Source organism: Elephas maximus, chromosome 3 (assembly GCF_024166365.1).
Source record: "Elephas maximus indicus isolate mEleMax1 chromosome 3, mEleMax1 primary haplotype, whole genome shotgun sequence".
NCBI lineage: Eukaryota > Metazoa > Chordata > Mammalia > Proboscidea > Elephantidae > Elephas > Elephas maximus.
In genome coordinates this window covers 169234641-169258668 of record NC_064821.1, presented here as the reverse complement: position 1 = coordinate 169258668, position 24028 = coordinate 169234641, and the positions used below count along the sequence as shown (strand labels likewise).

Sequence of the window (24028 nt, the reverse complement as noted above, 5' to 3'; positions counted from 1 at the left end):
GGCTGGCGGGGAACAGATCACATAGGTCCATGGTGAAGGGTTTGGATTTTGTTCTTAAAATACAAAGGGAAGACACTGGATGTCATTTACCTCTCTTTATGGTCAAACTTATGAGTCACAGTCGACTCGACAGCAGTGGGTATGTGTAGCTTTTGAATCTGAAGATGGTTTTACTAATGATACTGGCTTAAAACAAATCTTAGGGTAACCAGTAATTTCTCTAGCCATACAAAAGCATTAACTTATAGTACATACACTGTTTCTCCCGGGGGTCTGCAGAGATAGGAATGAATTTTTAGTATTGCAGAAAGCCGAATGAAAATTGTATATTTGCTCTCAATAGATTTATACGGGCTAAATGTTGTGTCTCTTTGCTTTGACTGGTAATTATATTGACTCAAGTCTTTGGGGCAAATTACCACAAATCGTTGTCGTAAATTATAACGATCTACAGCGGTTAATGAAATAAAATATTGTGCTTGCACCTTAAGAACCTAGCTTTGAGTCTGACTAATTTTTAAGTCTTTGACAATTTGAGAATTCTGATTAGCCATTACTTATCTGATTAATAAAATATCAATGGAGTTGGTAGACAAAATCTTCAAAGACATGGGGTCCATGGGAAATAAAGGATTTTTCACAGTAACATCAGGAACCACCGATATGTGTCCTAATCTCTGTGGGGTGAAGGGAACTAATATGTTTTTTGACGGTAGATCTTCTATACCTCATTTAATCTGCACAACAAATCTATGAAATAGATGTTGTTACTGTTGATTTTTTACAGATGATGAAACTCAAAATAATGATATAATTTCTGGAAAGTCACACAGCTCTAATGATAGAAAATCAGATTGGTAGTAAACTTCCAAAAGAAGAGACTGCCACAGTCCATAGCACAAAATAAGTGATGGATAAGTGTTTGTATCTTGCTTACACGTAAACATGAAGAATGAGTCAGTGAGTGACAGACAGAAGACTGCCTCTGCCCTGAAATCCTTTCCTCAGTGTACCACACTGTTTTGAGTTTTCCTTTCCATTTCTTAATGAGTCTAGAAAATTTCCTCAGAAATAGTTAAGTGACTTAAACTGCTCTACTGTTGTACCCTGCTGGTCTCCATTCTTATCTTTTTTTTCTCTGCAGATCCTTCCCAGCTGTCACTAATGAGGTTTAAGTTACTCAAAACACACAATAAAAATCCTGAGGAGGGAAATACATACCAGAACCTTGGAAAGTGTAATTTTCTCTTAGATTTTGTTAACTGTCTGAATAATCTGTAGTTTTCAGCTTTAAAAAAAAAAGAAAAGAAAATTGCTTTAGACCCTCCTAGTACTCAGATTCAAGATGTCATCTTCTTTTTGTTCTGTTTATAAAAACAAACAAATGAACAAGCCTATTGCCCTTGAGTCAATTCTGACTCATCATAGCAACTCTATAGGACAGAGTAGAACTGCCCCGTAGGGTTTCCAAGGAGCACCTGCTGGATTCAAACTGCCAACCTTTTGATTAGCCGTAGCTCTCAACCACTATGCCACCAGGGTTTCCGTTCCATTTATATCTCTTAATTATTTTTTTAACCTTTTTAAAATTTACTATCGTATCCTGAAATGAAGGGCCTGGTGATCAACTTACAGAAAATCAGCTGTTGAAAACGCTATGGAGCACAATTCTACCCTGACATACATGGGGTCACCATGTCAGGGTCCCCTGGACAGCAACTGGTGGTGGTGTCCTAATGGGGTGGCAGAATTAACAGGAGTTGAAGTGCTTAGCCCCTTTGTAGCCAACATTAGTTGTCAGCGTGATCTCCGACTGTTTCAGTGTTGTGTCTGCAGCATTTGTTTGTGTCTTCTATTAGTATATCACAGAGAATGAACTGATAACTCTGGGACGTTTAATGGTAGTTGCTGTAAAGTGTTGTCAAGGCAATTTCAGCCCATAGCAGTCCCATGTGACAGAGTCGAACTGCCCCATAGGGTAGGTCACGAGGTCTTCACAGGATCAGATCGCCAGATCTTTCCCCTGTGTAGCTGTTGGGTGGGTTTGAACCACCAGCCTTTCAGTTAGCAGTCAAGTGCTTAACCGTTGTGCCACCAGGGCTCATTTAATGGTTGGTGGGATTTAAAAGAAACACATAATGAGAGAAGTTTTTTTTTTTCTTCCCCCAACTATGTCAATAAAAAAAAAAAAATACCTGGGCATAATATTAGTATGAGAGCTTTACCTTTCATAATTATAAAGTTTCTAACCGTTCAAATAAATTAATATCTTAACATTTAAATTTGGAATTCTTTTAAATACCTAATAGGAGTGGATACCTACAGAATGAAAGTAGATGAAGATAATCAAGAGATTAAAAGAAATTATATTAGAGGAGGTTGAGAAAGGAAAGAAGTTATGATATAGGGTTTACCATGGGAGGTGGATTACACATAGAGGTCGCTGTGCTGGACTGTGGGAAAGAAATTTCTTTTCACAAAAGAGAAATGGAATTGATGAAATGAGGGCTATATGGAGGTAAATTTATGTTGAACCAGGTAGAACTCTTTGAATTAGATATGGCAGCCTACAGGAGCCTTCAGAAAGGATATGTTAAATCTGTCACTGTTTGTGGAGTATAATCACTACTTCATGAATTATGGCATCTGTCTTGCTGGTTTGAGTTAGAAGTAGAAAAAACCTGCATAGAATGAAGAGGGTTGTTTTTGTGAAGAAAGAACATTTTTAAGTTTGTTTCTAGTTGTCTGAGACTAAAATTATAATATAATTATAATATACAGCATCTATAAAAGATAACTGTTATATGATATTTTGGTTCTGGATATCCTCAAAGTGCTTTTTTTTTTCTTCTTTCTACATTTGTATATGACAACTTTTAAACTATACTATCCTGCTGTTCTCCATTTTAATCATACAGTCATTTTGGTAATAGCATATATAACCCTCTGGTATGAGTTGTCATGCCTCAGAAAATTGTTTTGTGTATAAAGTATAAGCATCAATTTGCCCAATAGATATGTATCTAAAAGATGTGGGTGTGGAGTTTTTTTAATTTAATTGTTTAAGAATATTAGATTAATTTAAAAAAATCTTTGAGTAAGGGCTTTTGGAAGGTGAATCTTATAATAATCAGACCTACCTTTATTTATTTGTAAATTTAGATTTCAGATATTAGGCTATTTTGGTTGTTTCTTTTGCATCGAAATTATAAGTCTGGGACTTTGATATCTCAAAATTAGCCAAATAGGTAGTTCTCTTAAAAAAAAAAAGTTTGTGCCATTCGAATATTCTGTTTCACACTTATGACAAATTTCATTTGCAAAAGATCCCTTTGAATTTTAAATAAATGTCTAGTAACTTCTGACTAGTATTTCACTCAAATGTCATATCTTTTACCTTGGAATATGACAGCATTATAATTCAAGAACCAACCAGAACTGGCAGTTGAAACCATGGGTAGTCGGGCTTTAGATGATGTCATCATCCTTTTATTCCCATTATACTTTAGACTGGGACTGCTGTCATCAATAGAACAAGCCTGAGATGGTGTGACCACTCAGTCCCATCTGCTAACGTGTGTATGGAGGCAAGAGTACGCTTTAGAAGCTGGGTATAAAGAATCATCGCTTTGTGATGTTCTTAGCCGACTGCTTTGGCTCAAGTGTGTGGGCTGTGTGTGTGTTACAGTGGCTTGTCACAGCTTTGACCTTTTCCAACCATAGCATGTCTTTTAATATCATGTGTGTGTTGACATATTGAAGATGGACATCTGAAGTTTTTAATAGGGCAAAGAAAATGCCCTTTAATCATCAAAATTTAATAGTGATTTTCTAATCCAGTATTTTCAAATGAGAGTGAGCCCTCTAAATGAAAGACCAACTATCTCCTCTTACCCTCTGATTAATTTTCTCAATATAACAAACTTTAGTCCTATAATCCAGTGGCTTTTGGAAAGTCAATCATATATTTGCTTTTATCTGTACTATTTTTAAAAAGTTCTCTGTTAAGGGAAAAAAACTGATTACCAATGCTTATATGGTATATTTCAGTTCTTATTTTTACAGAATAAATCTAGTCATATGGAGAATATGTGCTAAAAGGGAGCACAACAGAAGGACCTAAATTGTTATTTCTAAATTGTCGGATTACAGGTAGTTTTTATTTTCATCTTTACATTTTTTCCCCTTGAATTTCATATATTGTTTATATATTTTATAATCAGAATGTAAAGGTTCTAAAGTGAATTCATTATAGAATATGAAGTTAAATTTAATAAAACTTTTAAAGATGAGGATTCTTAACGGGTAAAATGAGTTAAAACCTGAAAACCAAACCCGTTTTTGTGGAGTCAATTCTGATTCATACCAACCTTATGGGACAGTGTAGAACTGCCCCATAGGGTTTCCAAGGCTGTAATTTTTATGGAGGAGCCCTGGTGGTGCCCTGGAATCTACCAGCCCCTCCTTGGAAACCCTCTGGGGCAGTTCTGCTCTGTCCTGTAGGGTTGCTGGGAGTGGAAATTCAGTCCATGGCAACGGGTTCGGGTTTTTGGTTTATTTTGACTGTGTAGTGTAGTCCCCGTTAGTTAAGTGGGGTGATTAGCTATGTACTTAGGTAGTTTCGTAATTTATGTATACAATAATTCTCTGGCATTGGAGGCTTAATGTTTTGGACTCAAAGTATGTAACATGGGAAATGTGTAACCTGATGTAAGCATAATTTTGAATCCTGCATATTTCAAGGCTAAAGTGCCAAACGAGTCTCTTAACTAGTGAATTGAGCGTAGCTGACAACACCACAGTTACTATTACTCAACAGTGACTTTTGTTCTCTTGTTTAGTTTTCATTATGGGATTAAAAACTTTGCTTCTTTGGGAATAATGGGGCCCAGACAAAGCCAGTGGTTAACGCTGAGTTTTGCAGCTTAAGTAAACTCATGGTATTCTGCAACACTATGGTGATGAAGCACAAGTTTATTTTAGTGACAGAATTTATGAAAATTGTTTATTTCTTTTCTGTTCTTCATAATTCCTTGTGTCCAGTAGAGATAATGAACAATAGCATTATTTGATTGTGAAAAAATTTGAATCTTCAAGCTCATTAAAAGAAAGGGAGGAGTTTAGGGGGTATTCCCATATTTCTGGACTCTTACATTATTTTTATTCTTATCACTTCAGTGCATACTTCTAGTATAATTTCTGAAACCAGATTAAAATGTAGTTACCTGTCTGGATTTCACGTTTCCATGAGGTGTTATGTTAATACAAGTGTGCCTCATTTAATAAAACCCACCCCTGTGGTTCTCAAAACATACATGAAAATATAGATTCCCTAACCCTACCTATAGAAATACTGACTTATTAGGTCTGGAGTAGGGCCAAAGAATCTGTATTTTACTGTTCCATGTGCTCCCCAGATGATTTTGATGCAATCTTTTAAGATTTTCATTCTGCCTGCATTTTCACTTTTAGCATTCCATTTTAAAAATTGTAATTTTAAAGCCTTTTTTTTTTTAGGAGTGAAGAACTTAATTTATATTTAATAAATGAAAGTTAATGTTAAGGTATGTCTAACTTTTCATTGCATATCCCTTTTTACCTTTTTAATTAGTTAAATGTGTATGTATTATTTATTCAAACCCAAGTAATAGCAAGTTCATTGTAGAAAAAAAATGAGAAAATACCAATGAGCCAGTGTTTCTCAACCTTTTATCAGTACCGCACCGCCCACAGAGCTTCTTTAGACATTTTTTTCCCAATTGCTCCCTTCCTGAAATTTTAATATCACAGATATACTACATATTTGTATCTGTTCTTTGTACTTTTTTTAAGAGTAAGATTTTTTCTTTTACCCCTCAAGAGCCAGTTTTTACCCATTTGGGGTAGGGAGCGATATTGCCCCTATCAAGAATGCATGAATTCTACCTCCCAGACTGTTGACATTTTGCTGTACGTCCTCCCCAGTGGTCCTCAATGCCTAAATTTTTTTTTTTAATTAAAATGAGATCTATACATAATATTTCATGCTCCCTTTTTTTCTTGTCACGAGCTTTCCATGACAAATGAATGTATTTTAATAGTATCATATCTAATGGGTAAATACTGTGTATGCGTATTATTCCATTGTATGAATTTGCCATCATTTATTTAAAATGATTCCGTATAATTCCCAGTTTTTTAATACAAGAGCTGCCATGAACATCATCGTAGCTAAATTTTTTTCATACATTTTCCATGCATCCTAGGATAAATTGTAAAGAGTAGAATTACTTTATGCTGTGCATTATTATATTTTTTGACATGTATAACTTAGAAAGTCCCTTTCCCCAAGAATCCCAGTAACCCAGTGTCCTCAAGTTGATTCCGACTCATAGCGACCCTATAGGATGGAGTAGAACTGCCCCATAGAGTTTCCAAGGAGCACCTGGCGGATTCGAACTGCCGACCCTTTGGTTAGCAGCCGTAGCACTTACCACTATGCCACCAGGGTAATGACCACAGTTAATTTGAATATTTGCCCAGCTTTTTCCTGTGCATATTCTGACACAGATTTAGATACCTGTAATCTGTCTTTTAAAAAGAGGAGTAGATCGTATCCTAGTAGTGAAATAGCTTCTTTGCCTAAGGTATTTTAGTCATCTTATTGGTGAAGTGGTTAAGAGCTCAGGCTGCTAACCAAAAGGTCGGTAGCTCAAATCCACGAGCTGCTCCATGGAAACGTTATGGGGCAGTTCTACTCTACCCTTATAGGGTTGCTATGAGTTGGAATTGACTTGATGGCACACGACAACAGCAACATATATAATTCTACCTTATTCTTTTTATTAATATCCCAGTGTCTTGCTGTACAGTAATTTTTCTGTTCTGTTGAAGGACCTTTTGTTTCCTGCTTTTTTTTGCATTCATCTTTGTTTGCTTGTCTTTCTGTATCATAAATTCTCATTAATGGAATTGGTGGGTTGTTTAAAGAAGTGGAGATATGTTACATGTTTGACCCTTTGTAACCTTTCTATTCTGTTTCATGCCTTTGTTTACCTACTCTGGTGTTGGTACCAGATTTTAATTACTGTAGCTTTGTAGTGTTTTACTTTTATATCTGGAAATATAAAATATTAAGTAGGCAGGTGTGCCCATAGATTTTTCAGATTACAAGTTACAGTGTAAATTTTGGCTAGATTTTTTAAAAAGACAGCAGTATGTATTTTAAGTAGACTTAGAATAATAAAGATTTTTGAGGAGCTACAATTTTAGGTTTGAGAACTTGTAATGTCTGGCAGTAATTCAGAGCTCTAAAAGCACCTCTAAGTTGAACAGTGAACAAACAAGCTGTTGCTCTATGAGTTTTTGGGGAATATTTGAGACCACAACATTCCTGTCAAATATGCCTTTTAATCTTTGGTTTGTTGATCAAAGTATCTTGAACATATATTCCCTGCTACCAAATTTCTGTTCCTTTTTAAAGGGTTTGCATTTTCTTTTTCCCTTTTTTTTTTTTAAACATTTCTGGTAATCCTGTACTTATTTTTAGGTATCTCATATGTTGTTTCTGCTTATTTTTATAGAGTTGCTTCAGTTATGTTTTGTCTTCAGAGTTCATATATTTTGCTGAGGTTTAGAGTCTAATAAAAATTCAAACTGTATCAGAATAGATTTTATATTAGGTAGTGCTTTTATGAATTAGCAGTTGACTTCTGTAAGATATTTATTAGTTTTTTGGGGGGGGGCTGGATTCAAGCAGATTTCTTCATGGGAAACCACTAAAAATTACAAAGGAATTATCCTTTGTTTTTCAAAGTAGAAATGTTGTCAGTGGACTTTAATAATTTAAAAAAAAAAAACACTAATTTTTTTCTAAGGCAGTTTCTCCTTTAAATTTAAATGTAGCTACTTACAACGTTACTGAAATCTTTAAACATTGATTCTGACCCTCTTAGTAACTATAATACCGTCTTTGAGCTAATTTTCTTTTTTTGAACATACTCTCAAGTGGGATTTCAAATGGTCTTAGTGTTCTGGAGGAGTTAGTTTACCTGTGTAACAAGAAGTTTTCTCCCAGAGAGCACCGCCCTCACTATTAGGAAGGCTAATAATAATACATATCATAAATGGCATTCAGTACCCACGATGAGCCAGGCAGTTCAGGCGGGACCTTTTCTCTAAGGGTAGCCTCTATTGGAGTTGAATTGTTAGCACAGCTTGCTTAGGCTCATTGCAGAGACTCACCTTGCTTTGGGGTCATGGTTCTTCATCTAGGGAAACTGCTCTCCCTCATGGTGAAGAAGCAGTCTCTCGTCTTTTGTGGTGCTGGTGTGTTTAACACTTATGACTGTTCCTAACTTATTTAAGAATGCATAGTGTATTTATAGAAATTAACATCTCAAATGCGATTTTGTCTATTGAGGTTTACCACGTAACTGGGTTGGAGACTTTACTCTTGGGCAGAAAATTTAACTTGAATACTTAACCCAACCCAGTACCGTTGAGTCAATTCAGACTCATAGCGACCCTATAGGACAGAGTAGAACTGGCCCATAGAGATTCCAAGGAGCGCCTGGCGGATTCGAACTGCCGACCTGAATACTTAGTGACTGTACATAAAGCTACGTTCTTTATCTTAGCATGACACCAGCAAACAGATGACACCTGTCCTGGAACATGAACTCACTGTGACTTAAGACCTTTGACCAAGCCTGTGGGGTCCCTTGGGTACTGCCTTACCCCCATTGCCTACATCTTTGTTTTCTGAGACCCGGAGCCATATGAAAACTTCAGGTGCACTTAAGTAAATAACCAAATAGTCTATATGAAACGGATATTTGATTTTACCTAGATGTGAGATCATTATAAATGATTACAAAAACTAGGCATGTGTGATAGACGTTTATGTTTTATAAAACTTTCAGAATATTTCTATTTTATTATTTCTCATTATTTAAAATATTTTCCCCTCACACTAAGTAGTATGATAAATTAGTACCACTAAGACTTTAATTAGTAATAGCCATCTGGTGAAAAGAATTCTTTAATAGATTTGTTAGAATATACATTTCCACTGCACATAGAAGTTGGGGGATTTTATTTTTATGTTTTATGTTCTGACAAAAAGTAATCTTTTCAGGAAAGCATTAAGTAATTTTTAATAGCCGTTTATAATTTTTTTCCTATCCAAAGTATTATTAAACTAATTCTTGAGTATCACCTTGTTTTTAAAAAATCATTATTTTTAATTAAACAAGTAATACATTATAAAAAGAATAAGATAATGCAAAAAAACAGGTTTTTAGTTTGTTATGTATCCTTATAGACATTTTCTGTATAAATACATATACATGCATGCATATATAGAATTATTTAGTTTTTCATACTTTTTTTGGTTGAGTTTCAGATATAGAAGATGTATGAAGGCTAGCAGTGTTCTTTACTAACATGCTGTAGTAATAAATAAACATTTCATTCTTCAAAGACAAGTTTTGTTGGGTTCTACATTACTACGCTTCTCTCCAAGCTCCACCCCTGTTCTTTTAATCACCATTCTTCTTGAAAGGAGTGATGTATAGTGTGATAGGTCTTAACCCTGGCTTGAATTGAGACCCACCACACTATACTTGGTGGAGCTCCACGCTGTACTTGAGGAGTTGAGAAATATGTCCACGTCCTGGTTCTACCATCCAGAGACTCTTATTTAATTGATCATGATGAGGCAAGGCATGTGGGAGGAAAACATGCTTTATCTTAGCCTTGCATATAGAAGCTTGCCTGAGCGTCTGAGTTCAGTATGGTCTGAGGAGAGACAATGGTGGAATCCGAGGGGGCGTCATCCCCAGTTTCCTGCCTTCAAGAAAGAAGGTAGATTTGTAGGCTTAGGTTTTGGTAATCCCTCAGGTTCTATAAAGAATGTACCATTATAACTTCCTCATTTGTTCCAGTGTTGGCTCATCCACAGAGTTATGAATACTTTAATTCTAAGGAAAATCAACGTCATTTGTGCAATGCAGATTAGGTAGATAAGATGACAACTGATATAGCAGTATGGTATTGTACTTAGCCACACAGATGATGGAGCCAAACTGCCTGGGTTATAATTTTGATAATGTAATTTACATCTGTTGATCTTGGGCAAGGTTTTTTTCTAGCTTCTCTGTGCCTCATGTATAAAATGGGAATGATAGTCCCCACCTCATAGGAATGTTGTGAGGATTAAAAATATTAATACATGTAAAGTGCTTAAAATAGTATTTTGTACATGGTAAGTATTGAGTAAATAATGGTTATGATTAATTGATTCCTTTTCTTGTATCCTTTCTTTTCTTTTTTTAAACATTTTCCATCTTTTCTTTCCCATTCCTCCTGAAGATAAGCTAATGCTTCCTCTGAAAAACTAGATTAGGTGTCAGCAAACTTTTTCTGTGAAGGACCAGATAATAAATTTATTGGACCCTGTCGTCTCTGTTGGTAGTCCCTGGGTAGCACAAGTGGTTTGTGCTCAGATATTAACCAAAAGGTTGGCAGTTTGAATCTACTCAGCAGCACAGCAGAAGAAAGGGCTGGTGATCTACTTCTGTAAAATTATAGCCATTGAAAACCCTGTGGAGTACGGTTTTGCTCTGACGCACATGGAGACGCCATCAGTCAGAATCAATGGATAGCAACAGGTTTGGTTTTGTTTGGTTTTATGGTCTCTGTTACTGGAGGCTTGTAAGTTGCTGGGATGCTGAACAGTTCTCAGCAGAGCTTTCAAGCTGAGATGGACTAGGAAGAAAGGCCTGGCGATCTACTGAAAATCCCCTGATGAAAACCCTATGAACCACAACAATTCAGTCAGCAACTGATTGTGGGTTGCCACCGCACTAGGCAGTGCTTCATGTTGTTGTAGGTGGGGTTGCTGAGTCGGGGGCCAACTCCATTGCAGCTAACAGCAACATAGTCTCTGTCACAGATACTTAACTCTTCTGCTGTCGGGCAAAAGCAGCCATAGGCAACGCATAAACAAATGAGCATGGCTGAGTTCTTATGTATTTATGGACCCTTAAATTTGAATTTCATGTGTCATGAAGTTTTTTTTTTTCTTTTAATTTTATAAAGCCATTTAAGAATGTAAAATGATCTCTGGGTGGCACAGACGGTTTATAGTCAGCTGCTAACCACAAGGTCTGCAGTTCAAGTCCACCAACCACTGTTTGGAAACCCTGTGGGGCAGTTCTGCTCTGTCCTGTAGGGTTGCTCTGAGTGAGAATCGACTTGACGGCAATGGTTTTGGTTTGCTTTTTATTTCTAACCAAAAGGTTAGCAGTTTGAACCCGCCCAGCAGCACTGTTGAAGAGAAGCTTAGCCATCTGCTTTGATAAAGAGTACAGCCAAGAAGACTCTGTAGAGCTAGCTCAGTTCTACTCTGTAACACGTGGGATCACCACGAGTCGGAATCCACTGCACAGCAAACCGTTCTTAGTTCACAGGCCTGAAACAGGCAGTAGACTGGATTAGTTTGCTGATCCCTGAACTAGAGCAAAGGAACCTGCATGTTCCAACTACTTCAGACACCTTTCTTAAGCATTCTTTCAGTCTTTAATTTGTCTGCACTTCGGAGGGATTTAGAAAATTAATTTTAGTGCCAGCAGATTCAGAATTTGAAAATTCTGCTCATAGCTTTGAATTAAACTTTATTAGTGCATATCCTGTGAAGCAGTAAAATCTTTGCGGACTCTTTTTTCCTCAGACAGTTACTTATATAACTGTACCAGGGTTCTTTGGTTGCAAGCAACAGAAACAGATTTTGTCTTGTTTACCACTATATCCCCACCACCAGTGTATAATAGGCGTTTGTATCAGGGTTCTACAGAGAAACAGAACCAGTAGGAATACACACAGACAAACACACACACACACGATTGATACATGCAGTTTGGGGGCTTGCAAGTCCAAAGTCAATGGGCAGATGGCAAGTCTGGAAACTCTCAGGCAGAAGCTGGTGCTGCAGTCTTGAAGCAGAGTTTCTTCTTCAGGGAAACCTTGGTTTTGCTCTTAAGGCTTTTCAGCTGATTGGATGAGGCCCACCCACTTTATCTAGGATAATCTCCTTTACTAAAGTCAGCTGATTGTACACTTAAACCATGTCTACAAAATACCCTCACAGCAACACCTAGATTAGCGTTTGATTTAACAACAGAGCTCTATACCCTAGTGAGGCATTGGTGATTCAGTGGTAGAATTCTTACCTTCGGTGCGGAAGACCTGGGTTTGATTACCAGCCAGTGTGCCTTAGGCACAGCCACAATTTGCCTGTCTGTGGAGGCTTTTATTTTGCTATGATGCTAAGTGGGTTTCAGCAGAGCTTCCAGACTAATAAGATAGACTGGGAAGGAGGGTCTGGATCTGAAAAACCCTGTGGATCACAGCAGTCTGATCCACAATTGATCATGATGATGGTGTAGGACCAGGCAGAGTTTTGTCCCTGTGAGTTGGAGGCCAACTTGATGGTAGCTAAAAGCATCAATAATAGCCTAACAAAGTTGACACAGTCCACCCCTTGTCGATCTAGCACCCACACACATCTATGTAAACCATACTTCATCTCCAAATAAAGACAGTTAACACGGTCATACTTCCACCTAACGTGATTCACCTGTCCTAGGTACAACTGAAAGCACACCGAAATGTTTCCCAGAAAGAGGATGCAGAGTCCTTAGTTGGTGTTCGTTCTTCTCCTTGACATCCTGTAACTTAAATACTGGGATGTAAAGTTACTTACTATTAATTCATTTTCTTGTAGGTGATAAGGGATAAGAAGGGGAGGAAAAAAATTGATAAATCCTTGTATACTTACATATGTATGTATACACACACAAACATATTCACAACAGAATAAGAAAGCGTAATTACAGTTCTCTTTCTGCAACTGGTCATTGGTTGTGGGTGATTTTTTAGAACTGTCATCTTTCACTACCTATACCATATTCCCTTTGCCCTCGGCAAGCACATTCTTCTGGGTGTGTTTCTTTGCCTGGTGGAATGACCCAAACCTTCACTCCTGAAGGGTCTGGGCCATTAGTAATCTTGCTTGAATTGTGTTGTAATTTTCCATTGACTTTAATCAGAGGACTCTTTTGGGGTAGGTGTGCAAAACATGATAAATCCACTCTAACATTCCAGTCTTTTTACAGTATACCAAAGCAGTTCTGGCATTTCAACTTCATTTAGTATAGGCCACCTTTTGGTGCATATTTTAACCAGCCAGCCAAATGAACTGTTAGAGCCCTTTCTAACGCCTTGAGCCCCGACATTGAGTCCAAAATCTCATCTTAATGGACCCATCTCAAATTCAGCTGGATCCAACTTTATGTTCCTTCCATAATCATCCCACACCCTTAATATCCATTCCCACACATATGCCCCAGATTTCTGTCTAAATTGGAAAAATCACGTAGTTTTTTGGGTGTGTAGCGTATCTTCTTTTGGGTCACACCTTGTACTTCATCCTCTGGGGACATGAGTCTAGTTACCAGTCTAGCAGCAAAGAGAAGTGGTGGGGGTAGGTCATGAGTGGAATCACCAGTGTCTTGCAACTCAGTTGCCTCAGGGGAGGCCATAGCAGTTTCTTCCAGGTAAAGCAGAGTTAACTTCCTCAGACAGGGGTGGAAGGGTTTCTTCTGCTGGCAAAGAAGACTCAGCAAAATTTAATGGTTCAGTGTCCCTAGCTTCATTGGGATCTGCCCATATGTTCCCATTCTAGTTTTTAGGATCCCATTCTTCCCAGTCAGTGCCCTTACTTTTAACAAAAGACAATTTGAGCTTGGGAATTCAGTTGAATTCAGTTGTAATTTAGCCATAGGCAGGATGAGATTCTGGGTTTGATTTTTTGAAATCTCAGCCCCAAAGCTGTCAGAGATAAGAATTTCAGAGTGATCATAGAAGCTTTCAGGTCATTTATGCATTGCTTGAGCTGAGAATTTAAAGCCCTGAGCTCTTGCTTTTCTTTCTCTGCTCTCTCCAGCTCAGTTAGGAACAACCGGCCAATCTCATTATACTCATTAGTTTGACCAAAATGTTCCATGGCATCAAATACATGTTCACCCAGAACCTTGTCTCTTGTAAGCGTTTAATTAGGAATATTCAGTGGTGATATTTTGCGTATCTTGACTGCCGCATCACACCCTGGACTCCCAGAGACTCTTTAACCACTGGAAATAATCATTATAGTATAAATACTATATATAATGTTTTATATAAATTTATGTATTTACAAGTAAATATGTATATAGAGATTTATTCCAAGGAATTGACTTAACAGTATCATGGAGTCTGACAAATCCGAAATTTGTAGCACAGACCAGCAGGCTGGAAAGAGCTGATGCTGCAGCCTGGACAAAATTTCTTCAAGGAAAAACCTCAGTTTTTACTCTTAAGGCCTTTCAACTGATTGGATGAGGTACACCCACATTATAAACGATAATCTTCTTTACTTAGACAACTGATGGTGGATATTGGCCACATCTACAAAATATCTCTGTAGCAACTCTTTTGTGTTTGATCGAATAATTGGGGTTTTTTTTTTTTTTTTTTAAATAGCCTGATTGTTTGCAGTTCACACTGGAGTGGTGGGGGACACAGAAGGAAAAGGAGGTTTACCATCACAAGAATACCTTACTATCAACACAGAAGAATAGAGCAAAAGGAATTATGCAGCGCAGATATGACTTATAAAAAAGTGTTCCTGATCGGTACGAATTATTGATAGTTGTCGAAATTAATTTTCTTTTTCTAACACCTGACCTATTGTGTGTGTGTGTGTGTGTGTGTGTGTGTGTGGTGTTCTCCATCACCCCAGTGTTGACAGAAGCCTAGTAAATGACCAGATTTTTTACACTCCTTTGTCTTTCCACTTAGAACATTAATTTGACACACTTTTTGTGGTGTGTTTCTATTCACAGGTATCTCTCTGCCCAGTTAGTAAGGAGCACTTGCCAGTTGGAGCTAGTGGTGCTTTATTCTAATTTGAAGAGATAGCATGTGTCTCTCTACCTGTAGGTTCTCCATCAGTTTTTCTTTCTTTTTTTTTAATTTCTTTGGTATATAATTCGTAAATAAATTTCAGCAAATACAGACTAAAGGAATAGAAAATGAATACATTCATCAGAATAGAACAGGTTTTCAACATACAACTAGCTTGCTTTTTAGAAAAATGTTTCGTTTTTTCCAACAGTTTTTGTTACCCAAAGGCTAGACAATCAATAATTTAATCAAACTAATAATTTAAGAAAAGGGATTATAATATTATATTTAAATTTGGGTAAGGTATTTTGTTTTCCTTTATCTCTCACTGCCTCATATTCTTAAGAGATAAATGTAAGAAATGTTTTTGTGGTATTCCAAAAGCCAAAACCAAACCCACTACTGTTGAGTTGATTCCGACTCGTAGCAACCCAGTAGGACAGTTGCTGACCTTTTTGGTTAATAGCTGTGGCTCTTAACCACTGCACTACTATTGGGGACCATTATAATATATATGCGTTTTTTTTTTTTCTATATTAATCTAGATCTCAAGTAAATGTGTGTCATGTTCAGTATGCATTATAGATTGATATGAGCTAATATTTTAATTATCTGCTCCTTGCCTCTGAAAGGAATTGTTAGAAGCAGGGCTCTAGATCTAATCCATGTTAAGATTATAACGTCTATAAAATTTAATCACAGGTGTTTAATTGTAGTATCTCCTTCTGACCTTTCAATCTCAAGGCTTTTAGTAGTAATAGTTAAGGGGTATTTTGTGTTCAGGTGATTTTTTTTTTTTTTCCGGCTATAAATACCTTTTCCTATTTAACAGACTCAGTTCATATCCAGGCCTCAGAGCAAGTTGTGTATTCACTTACAGATAATCTTAGTACTTAATCCCGTAATGTGAAATTTTTTTAATTGCTAAATTATTTATTACACTCTAACAACAAAAGATTGTAGTAACTCATTTTTAGAGAACCTTGAGAATTTTTTGAGTCCAAAAGTATTAGACTAAAGCACAGTGTGAGAGTTGGTAGTTTTATCATTTATTTGTAGCATTTTTCAGGTTTCACAGTTTTATGTGCTGTGCAGTCACGTGTCGCTTAACGTCCATGGTATGTTCTGTGAAATAGAACGTTATGTGATGCAGACGTTGTGCAAACACAAGATTGGATGCTGCTGCGTAAAAGTTGAAGCATACACTGTTAAACTGTAAACTTTTTATTTGTAAATACGGAGGTTCACATTAAAATAACAATGGAAAGCATAGTACAATAGATACATGAGCCAGTAACGTAGGTATTTACTGTGACTATTAAGACATGTATTATAGGTTATATATATACTCTACCATTATATGCCTGGTAGTGCAGTCTGTTTGTATAGAGAAGACACGAGATACACCTAGTGGTGTGGGAAGCTGTTGGCATTTGCTGTGTCCGGGTAACATCTCATTCTCTGATCGGGATTTCTGAACTCTGTTATAACTTTATGGGACCATGGATGTATATGTAGCCAGACATTGCCTTGAGTGGACGTTATGTGGCCCACCATTGTACGTGCTATTCAAATGGAGTTTGCAAATGAGTGGTGCAAACAGTTAACACACTTGCCTTTAACCAAAAGGATGTTCAAGTCTACCCAGAGGCACCTCAGAAGAAAGAACTGGCAATCTACTTCCGAAAAATCAGCCATTGAAAACCCTGTGGAGCACAGTTCTACTCTGACACACATCAGGTTACTTTAGTAGAATTGACTCCATGGCAACTAATTTTACTGGTACTGTTCTGAGACTTTCATACAGGCCTTATTAATGTGAATGTGTGTGAATGTTGTAGATAACATTATCAGTTTTCCAGTCCATTCTCTATTGAGAATTCTACTCTTCAGTGAGAATAGTTGGTGTCAGGTATCCAGAACTAATTCTACGTAGAAATCTCTCTATAATCAATATAGTTTTTCAGGTATATTTTAACAAAGTGCCCAACTGTGATATAATTTCTGGTTAGTTGTGTTTTGTGTGTGAGTGTGTTTTTGGAAATTTTGTCGTTTAACATAGGAATATTTCTTTTTGAACATTTAAGGATTGTTCACATACCCTCCAGGTTTTTTTTTTTTTTTTTGTAATTTAACTATTTCTTTTATTAAAAATTTTTTTTTGTGCGCTTTTACTATCTTTGTTTCCATGTTTATGACCCCTGGTATTTTTTTCCTATGGGATGTTCATTAGATGAAAGAAAGGTATTATTCATTCAGACATAACTTTTAAAAAATTGCGTTGGATGCTATTATTAGCAAATATGTTACTGATCTGAGGGTCATACTGAGACTAGAAGGACCCCAGAGGTCATGGTCTCCAGACCTTCTGTTAGCCCAAGACTGGAACCATTCCCAAAGCCAACTCTTCAGACAGGGGTTGGACTGGACTATAAGATAGAAAATGATACTGGTGAAGAGTGAGCTTCTTGGCGCAAGTAGACACATGAGACTATGTGGGCAGCTCCTGTCTGGAGGGGATATGAGAAGGCAGAGGGGGACAGAAGCTGGCTCAATGGACATGGGGAATACAGGGTAGAGAGGAGGAGTGTGCTGTCTGATTAGGGGGAGAGCAACTAGGAGTACATATCAAGGTGTATGTAAATTTTTGTATGAAAGACTGACTTGATTTTTAAGCTTTCACTTAAAGAACAATAAAAATAAAAATTAAAAAAAAATTTTTTTCCCCAGCAGAAGTGTAGTACTCAAAGTAATTTTCATAGTTAAAAGTATTTTAAAGCTCTAATCAGAATTGAATTTTCAAGGAAACTTTTAAGATGTGGTTTCTGCAAACAGGCAGTCTCAATATATACCAGACCTTGCACTGATGTACATAAATAAACATGGGAATTAGGGACAAAGGCGCTGGGGGCATTTGGTTATGTTGATGGAAAGTAGGTGGAGCTAGATGATTATACATATTTCCTGGTGGTGATATTTCTGCCAACAATTATTATTTCAGGTATTTAATGTAGTACCTCTCTGTGGTAAGTGCTCTAATACAATTTTAACCATAGTGACTACAGACTTAAAGTCACTAAATGGACTTCGTTAAGAATTCCACCCACTGTGAACAAATAAACATACTGAAACAAAGCTTCATTTTGAACTTAAAAAGCTTAGATAGAAATGGTTATTAGAGTGAGTACATGTAGGAAGTCTTATCCCAACCCTTCCTCTGTTGCCTTATTCTGTCCTGTGGTCTTCCGGTCATTTACTTTGTATCACTTCCTCACTTTTTGGATGTGGAAAGAAAATGAGATGAAGCACCCCCATCTGGAAATTTTGCCTTTTTCTTGTGTTCCGTTTTTGGTTTTGTTTTCCATTCCTTTTGAAAATGAAATTTGATAAAGACAATTTAGCCAGTGTATAAGGAAGGCAGCATAGAGTTTAGGTCAAGAGTACGGACATTCAAGTCTTGTTGCCGGTTCTGATCACAGCTCTCCAAATTGACCTTTGGTAAGATGCTTTTCTTAGCTTTGGTTTCTCTAGCTATAAAATATAAATAATAATAATGGGCCCTGCTTATGGTCATAGAAATCAAATGTTATGATCCATGTGAAGTATTCAGCAGAGAATATTAGGTATTATCATTATTCCATAGATTTTGTGTTGTTTTACTCTCCCTTCTTTTGCTGTTTGTGATCATAACTTTACTACTGATTCTGCCTTGAATTTTGAGGTTGCTGTTTGGTTCTCCTAGAATTTTTTTTTTTTTAGTTTAATATGTAAAGGAATATTTAATACATTATTCCTTTTAGGTAGAATAAGCTGAAGGTGTAGAAGAATGAATGTTGTCTTAGATTCCTAAGACCTGGAGAACCGGTCTGAATGCTTTCATGCACTTGGCTGACCTTTATGCCATTCAGAATGTGAGACAAGTTTGTGCTGATGTCCATTTTTCTAGGTTAGAAAGTCTTAAAAAAGAATCACCATAGTCTTCATTGATATCATTAGGATTATAAGGGAAGATATTTGTTGTAACTATGAAGACCCAGAGAACTCTTGTTTTTACTTGTTTTAGTTCTTCCAACAATATGTAAGAGTAATATTATTTGTAGAATGTTTTTTAGAGACTTAAAATCTTTGTCTTTTTTGAGCCTCACAATTCTGTAAAAAAAAAAAAAAGCAGGATAGATAATATCAGTCCTACTTTTAAAGATAAGAAACCTGGGCTTTGAAGTTCAGTGACTTGCCCAGAGATATATAGCTAGTTAGGTCTGCTTCCTTTAACGCTACAGCAAAGAGCTTCTGTGTAGAATCACTTCCTTCTATATTACTGTATTAGGAAACCATAATTTCCAGAATAACCAAAACTCAGAATTGTTCAAATTGCTGACTTTTCCACATTTGCCAGAAGTATGTACTTTTTTTGGCTGTGTATCAAGTAGAGCCTTTGTGGCGCAGTAATAAAGAAGAGTTAGGGCTGCTAACCAAAAGGTCAGCAGTTCGAATGCTCTAGCCGCTCCTTGGAAATCCTATGAGGCTGTTCTGCTCTGTCCTGTAGGCTCCCTATAAGTCAGAGTTGACTCAATGGCAGTCGGCTTTTGGTTCTTATGTATCAAGTAAGAGGAAGTGCTATCTAATTTTGCCAGAGTAGGTTACTATAATTTTAATCTTATTTGTAGCTTTAAGATTTAGAAATATTTGATTTAATAGTATGTCCTCCAAAATGTGTTTGATGCTAGAAAATTATTTTAATAAGTTAATTGACTCAATTTTGATTTAAAGGCTATCGTGGAACTATTTCTGTAATTCTTAGGATATTTTTAGGCTGGCAAGTCATATAAAGAAAAATGACTTTTTTACTTTTAGTAATCATTTGCTTTATATTGCTTACAGAATATGCTTTATATTATGTAATACCTTTGGGGATATATATTGAAATTGAGAGGACATTATTTGTACAAGAAGTTCAGTTCAATTATTTTTTAGTACCTCTGCTCTTTTTTTCATGGGCCCTGTACAAATCACTATGAAGGAATACAAAATAGTCATTACTTGGCTTCCAGCGAAGTTGACATTGATAGAGAAGGCAAAGCTAATTACGAAACAATTAGAGCAGAGGTCACCAAACTACAGGCCATGGCCTGTGTTTGTATGGCCCTGAAGCTAAGAATTGCTTTTATTTTTTTAAGTGTTGTTTAAAAAAACAAAACAAATGAACATGCGGCATAGACTGTGTGTGTGTAGCTCACAAAGCATAAAATAGTTACAATCTGGCCCTTTGTAGGCAGACTTCGAATTAAAGGAATATATATCACATAAAATAAAATGTAACCAGAGACCTTAATCCAAAAACCAAACCTGTTGACTTCCAGTCAATTCCAGCTCCTAGGGACCAGAGATGATAGGGGACCAGAGACAATACTGGAAAATTTTTTTTTTTTTTTTAGAGACAGTAGGGGAACGCAAATCAAAACCACAAGGAGATACCACTTCACACCACTAGGATGGCTACAAAAAAAAAAAATATATATATATATATATATATATATATACAAAAACAATTAGAGGCAAGGATGTAGAGACATTGGAACCCTCACACATTGCTGGTGCTAATGTAAAATGAGGCAGCCACTGTGGAAAACTGTTTTACAACTCCTCAAAAGGTTAAACATAAGAGTTACCATGTTGTTAGTTGCCATCAGATTGGCTGCCGACTGCACGACAGAATTAGACCATTGTGATCCATAGGGTTTTCACTGGGCGATTTTCAGAACTAGATTGCCAGGCCATTCTTCCTAGTCTGTCTTAGTCTAGAAGTGCCACTGAAACCTGTTCCGCATCATAGCAACACACAAGATTCCACGGACATAGGGGTGTTAGCTGCGTTTGAGGTGCATCGGCTAGAAATCAAACCAGGTCCCCCTTATGGAAGGCGAGGATTCGACCACTGAACCACCACTGCCCTTCAGAATTACCATGTGACTTAGCACTTTCACTCCTAGACATGTACCCAAGAGAATTGAAAACATGTTCACATAAAAACTTGTACATGCATGTTCATAACAGCATTATTGATGATAGTCCAAAAGTAGAAAAAACCAAAGCGTTCATCAGCTTTTAAATGGATAAACAAAATGTGGTACCTCTATGTAATAGGGTATTATTTGCCTATAAAAAGGAACAGAGTACTGATACATGCTAACAGGGGAATGAACCTTGAAAACATGATGATGATTGAAGCCAGGCACAAGAGGCCACATCTTGTATGGTTCCATGTATATGAAATATCCAGAATAGGCAAACCTGTGTTGTTGTTGGGTGCTGTCAAGGTGATTCTGACTAATAGCGACCCCTGGAGACGGAATAGAACTGCCCATAGGGTTTTCATGGCTGTAATCTTCACTGAAAGGTTGGCAGTTCTAACTCACCAGTGTTGTTTAAAAAACAAAACAAAAAAGAACATGTGGCATAGTCCATGTGTAGCCCACAAAGTGTAAAATATTTATTATCTGGCCCTTTACAGAAAAGGGAGAAAAGACCCGGTGATCTACTCCCATAAAGATTACAGCGAGGAAGCCACATGGGGCAGCTCTACTCTGTCCTGTAGGGCCGCTGTGAATCTGGGCCTGACTCAACAGTACCTAACAACAGCAGTCTTCACAGAAGCAGATCATCTTTCTTCCAAGAAACCATTCAGTGGGTTCAAATTGCCAGCCTTTCATTTAGCAGCCAAGTGCTTAACCATTGGGCCACCAAGGCTCCCTGGCAAATCCACAGAGACAGCAAGTAGATTAGTGGTTGCCAGGGACCAGGAGGAGAGAGGGGTATGGAGAGTGCTAATGGCTGTGAGGTTTCTTTTTAGGCTGATAAAACTGTTCTGAAATTAGATAGTGATGGTGGTTGTGTACCTTTTAAATGTATATGCCAGTAAAAATAGTAAATTTTATGGTATGTGAATTATATCTCAACAACAAAAAAATGTAACCAGATATTAAGTAGTATGAAAGACGCAAGCCAGTTGCTGTTGAGTTAATTCAAACTTAGGACAATCCCTTGTGTGTCAGAGTAGAACTAGGCTCCATGTGGTTTTCAGTGGCGGATTCAGGCTCCGTGGGGTTTTCAGTGGCTGATTCTTTGGAAGTGGATCACCAGGCCTTTCTTCTGGGTGCCTGTAGGTGAACTCCAAACTTAAAATTAGCAGCTGAGCCTGTTAACCATTTGCACCATCCAGGGACTCCAAACAAAGAGGTAATTCAAACTGTTTAAGGGCAGATAAAGAAGAGGAGAATATAGGCTTGAGTTAATGGACTTCAAAGTCAGGGCTTGAAATGGACCTTAAGGGGCATGGAAGATTTGGATAGGAAAAGAGGAATTGGGTATGGCATTACAGATCTTAGGAAGGAATATAAACCAAGGCATTGGTGTTTGACAGAAGAGAAAGAAATATGGCAACCAGAAAGAAGACAAGATGAGTCTTTTGTTTTCACGGGCCTAGTAAATTGGCACATTAACTGATTTGGCCTTGTGGTAATCCTAAGGGTTATGCTTTGCCTTGTCATTTTCATTGAAGAAATTGTGCATTCTTCTACCCTGAGACAAGGGTCCTTGAGTAAGAGCCTAAGGGCTGTCTGCCATGGTACTTTTAACAGGTTACTATAAGGATTTTAGTTCACAGCATGTACTTCAAAGAATTTGCTGCCATCTGTTTTTAACTTATTTCAGGTCATACAAAGTGTCTTATCTGGTTTTATACTGTTATTTAAAACAAATATCCTTAATAATACTGCTCCTTATATTTGCCACTTAACACTTCTTAAACTTCTTTTATGCTTACATCATTTCACCACACCTATGAGATAGATAGATGGTATTAGCCCATTTTTAAAATGAAAGAGACCACATAATAGAGTGGTTAGGAACCAGGATGGGGATACTGTCAAAAACCCTAGGTTAAAATCCTGGTTCTGCAGTTTACTAATTGTGAGTTTTGTTATTTAATCTCTGTCAGTCATAAGCATTCTCTTGTGTAAAGTCATGGCTATAATAATACCTTAGAGTTGTATTAAATAAGTTGACTAAAAGTAAAATTTTTAGAATTGTGCTTGGCACGTAGTAAGTCAGTAAATCTATACTGTTATTAGTGGTTACTTACAGATCATGAGAAGTAAGTGAGGTTAACAGGTTCAAAAGATCCCTGGGTGGCACAAACAGTTAAGCACTTGACTACTGGAAGATTGGAGGTTCCAAATTCGCCCAGAGGCACCTCTGAAGACAGTTCTGGTGAGCTGCTTCCGAAAGGTCACAGCCTTGAAAACCCTATGGAGCTGTTTTACTCTGCACGCAAGGGGTCACTGAGTCAGAACTGACTTGACAGCAACTGAAAACTAACAAAAGGTCCAAAGCCACCCAGTGGCAGAGCCAGCACTTGAAATACAGATATTCTGAATCCAAGTTCTATTTGCTAATTTATCTAATGTCTATACTAGATTTTGTTATATACTTATTGAGTATGAATGTATTAACCTTCCAATCCTTCATTTAAATGGAGACCAGACAATAGACCAGATATTAATAGCACAAAAGATTTCCCAACCTCCTTACAACAGAATTTTCATTGCTAAACTACAACAGCCTTTTGCTTTTAATCCCTTGATACCTAATCCTTAGCAGCTATAAACCAAAATTATAAACAGAAAAGTGAAGCGAGCCAGAGATAAAAAGGGACATTTGACTCTAATAAAAGGATAAACCAATCAGGAAGATGTAACCATTCTAAATTACTTTTGCAACTAAAATCTAAAGGCAAATACATGAAGCAGAACTGACAGCTAAAAGCAGAAAAAACACAAATTCACGGTGCTAGTAGGAAATGGTCACATTTTTTCTTAGTGACTCATGGGATAAGCAGAAATTTTTGAAATGAGTAGCAAATTGACTGATTAGCTGTTACCAACAGCTGCGGAATATACCTTCTTTTGAATTGTATGTCAGGTTCAATTAAATTTAAAGGTATTGAGTCACACAGAGTATGTTTTTGGATCATGGTACAATTAAG

The 24028-nt window shown here is 37.0% G+C and overlaps 1 protein-coding gene across 3 annotated transcripts in view; it reads left to right on the top strand.

The window, feature by feature from the left end:
* RAP1A (RAP1A, member of RAS oncogene family) overlaps positions 1-24028 on the top strand; it is an 86924-nt gene that overhangs the window by 11709 nt on the left and 51187 nt on the right. The window contains exon 1 of one of the 3 annotated variants that reach the window (XM_049880076.1): positions 14218-14714. The exons of the other annotated variants lie outside the window; for them this stretch is intronic. The gene's annotated coding sequence lies outside the window, so the exon portion shown is untranslated. Of the gene's footprint in view, positions 1-14217; positions 14715-24028 lie in introns of those variants that run through there. 3 annotated transcript variants of the gene reach the window in all.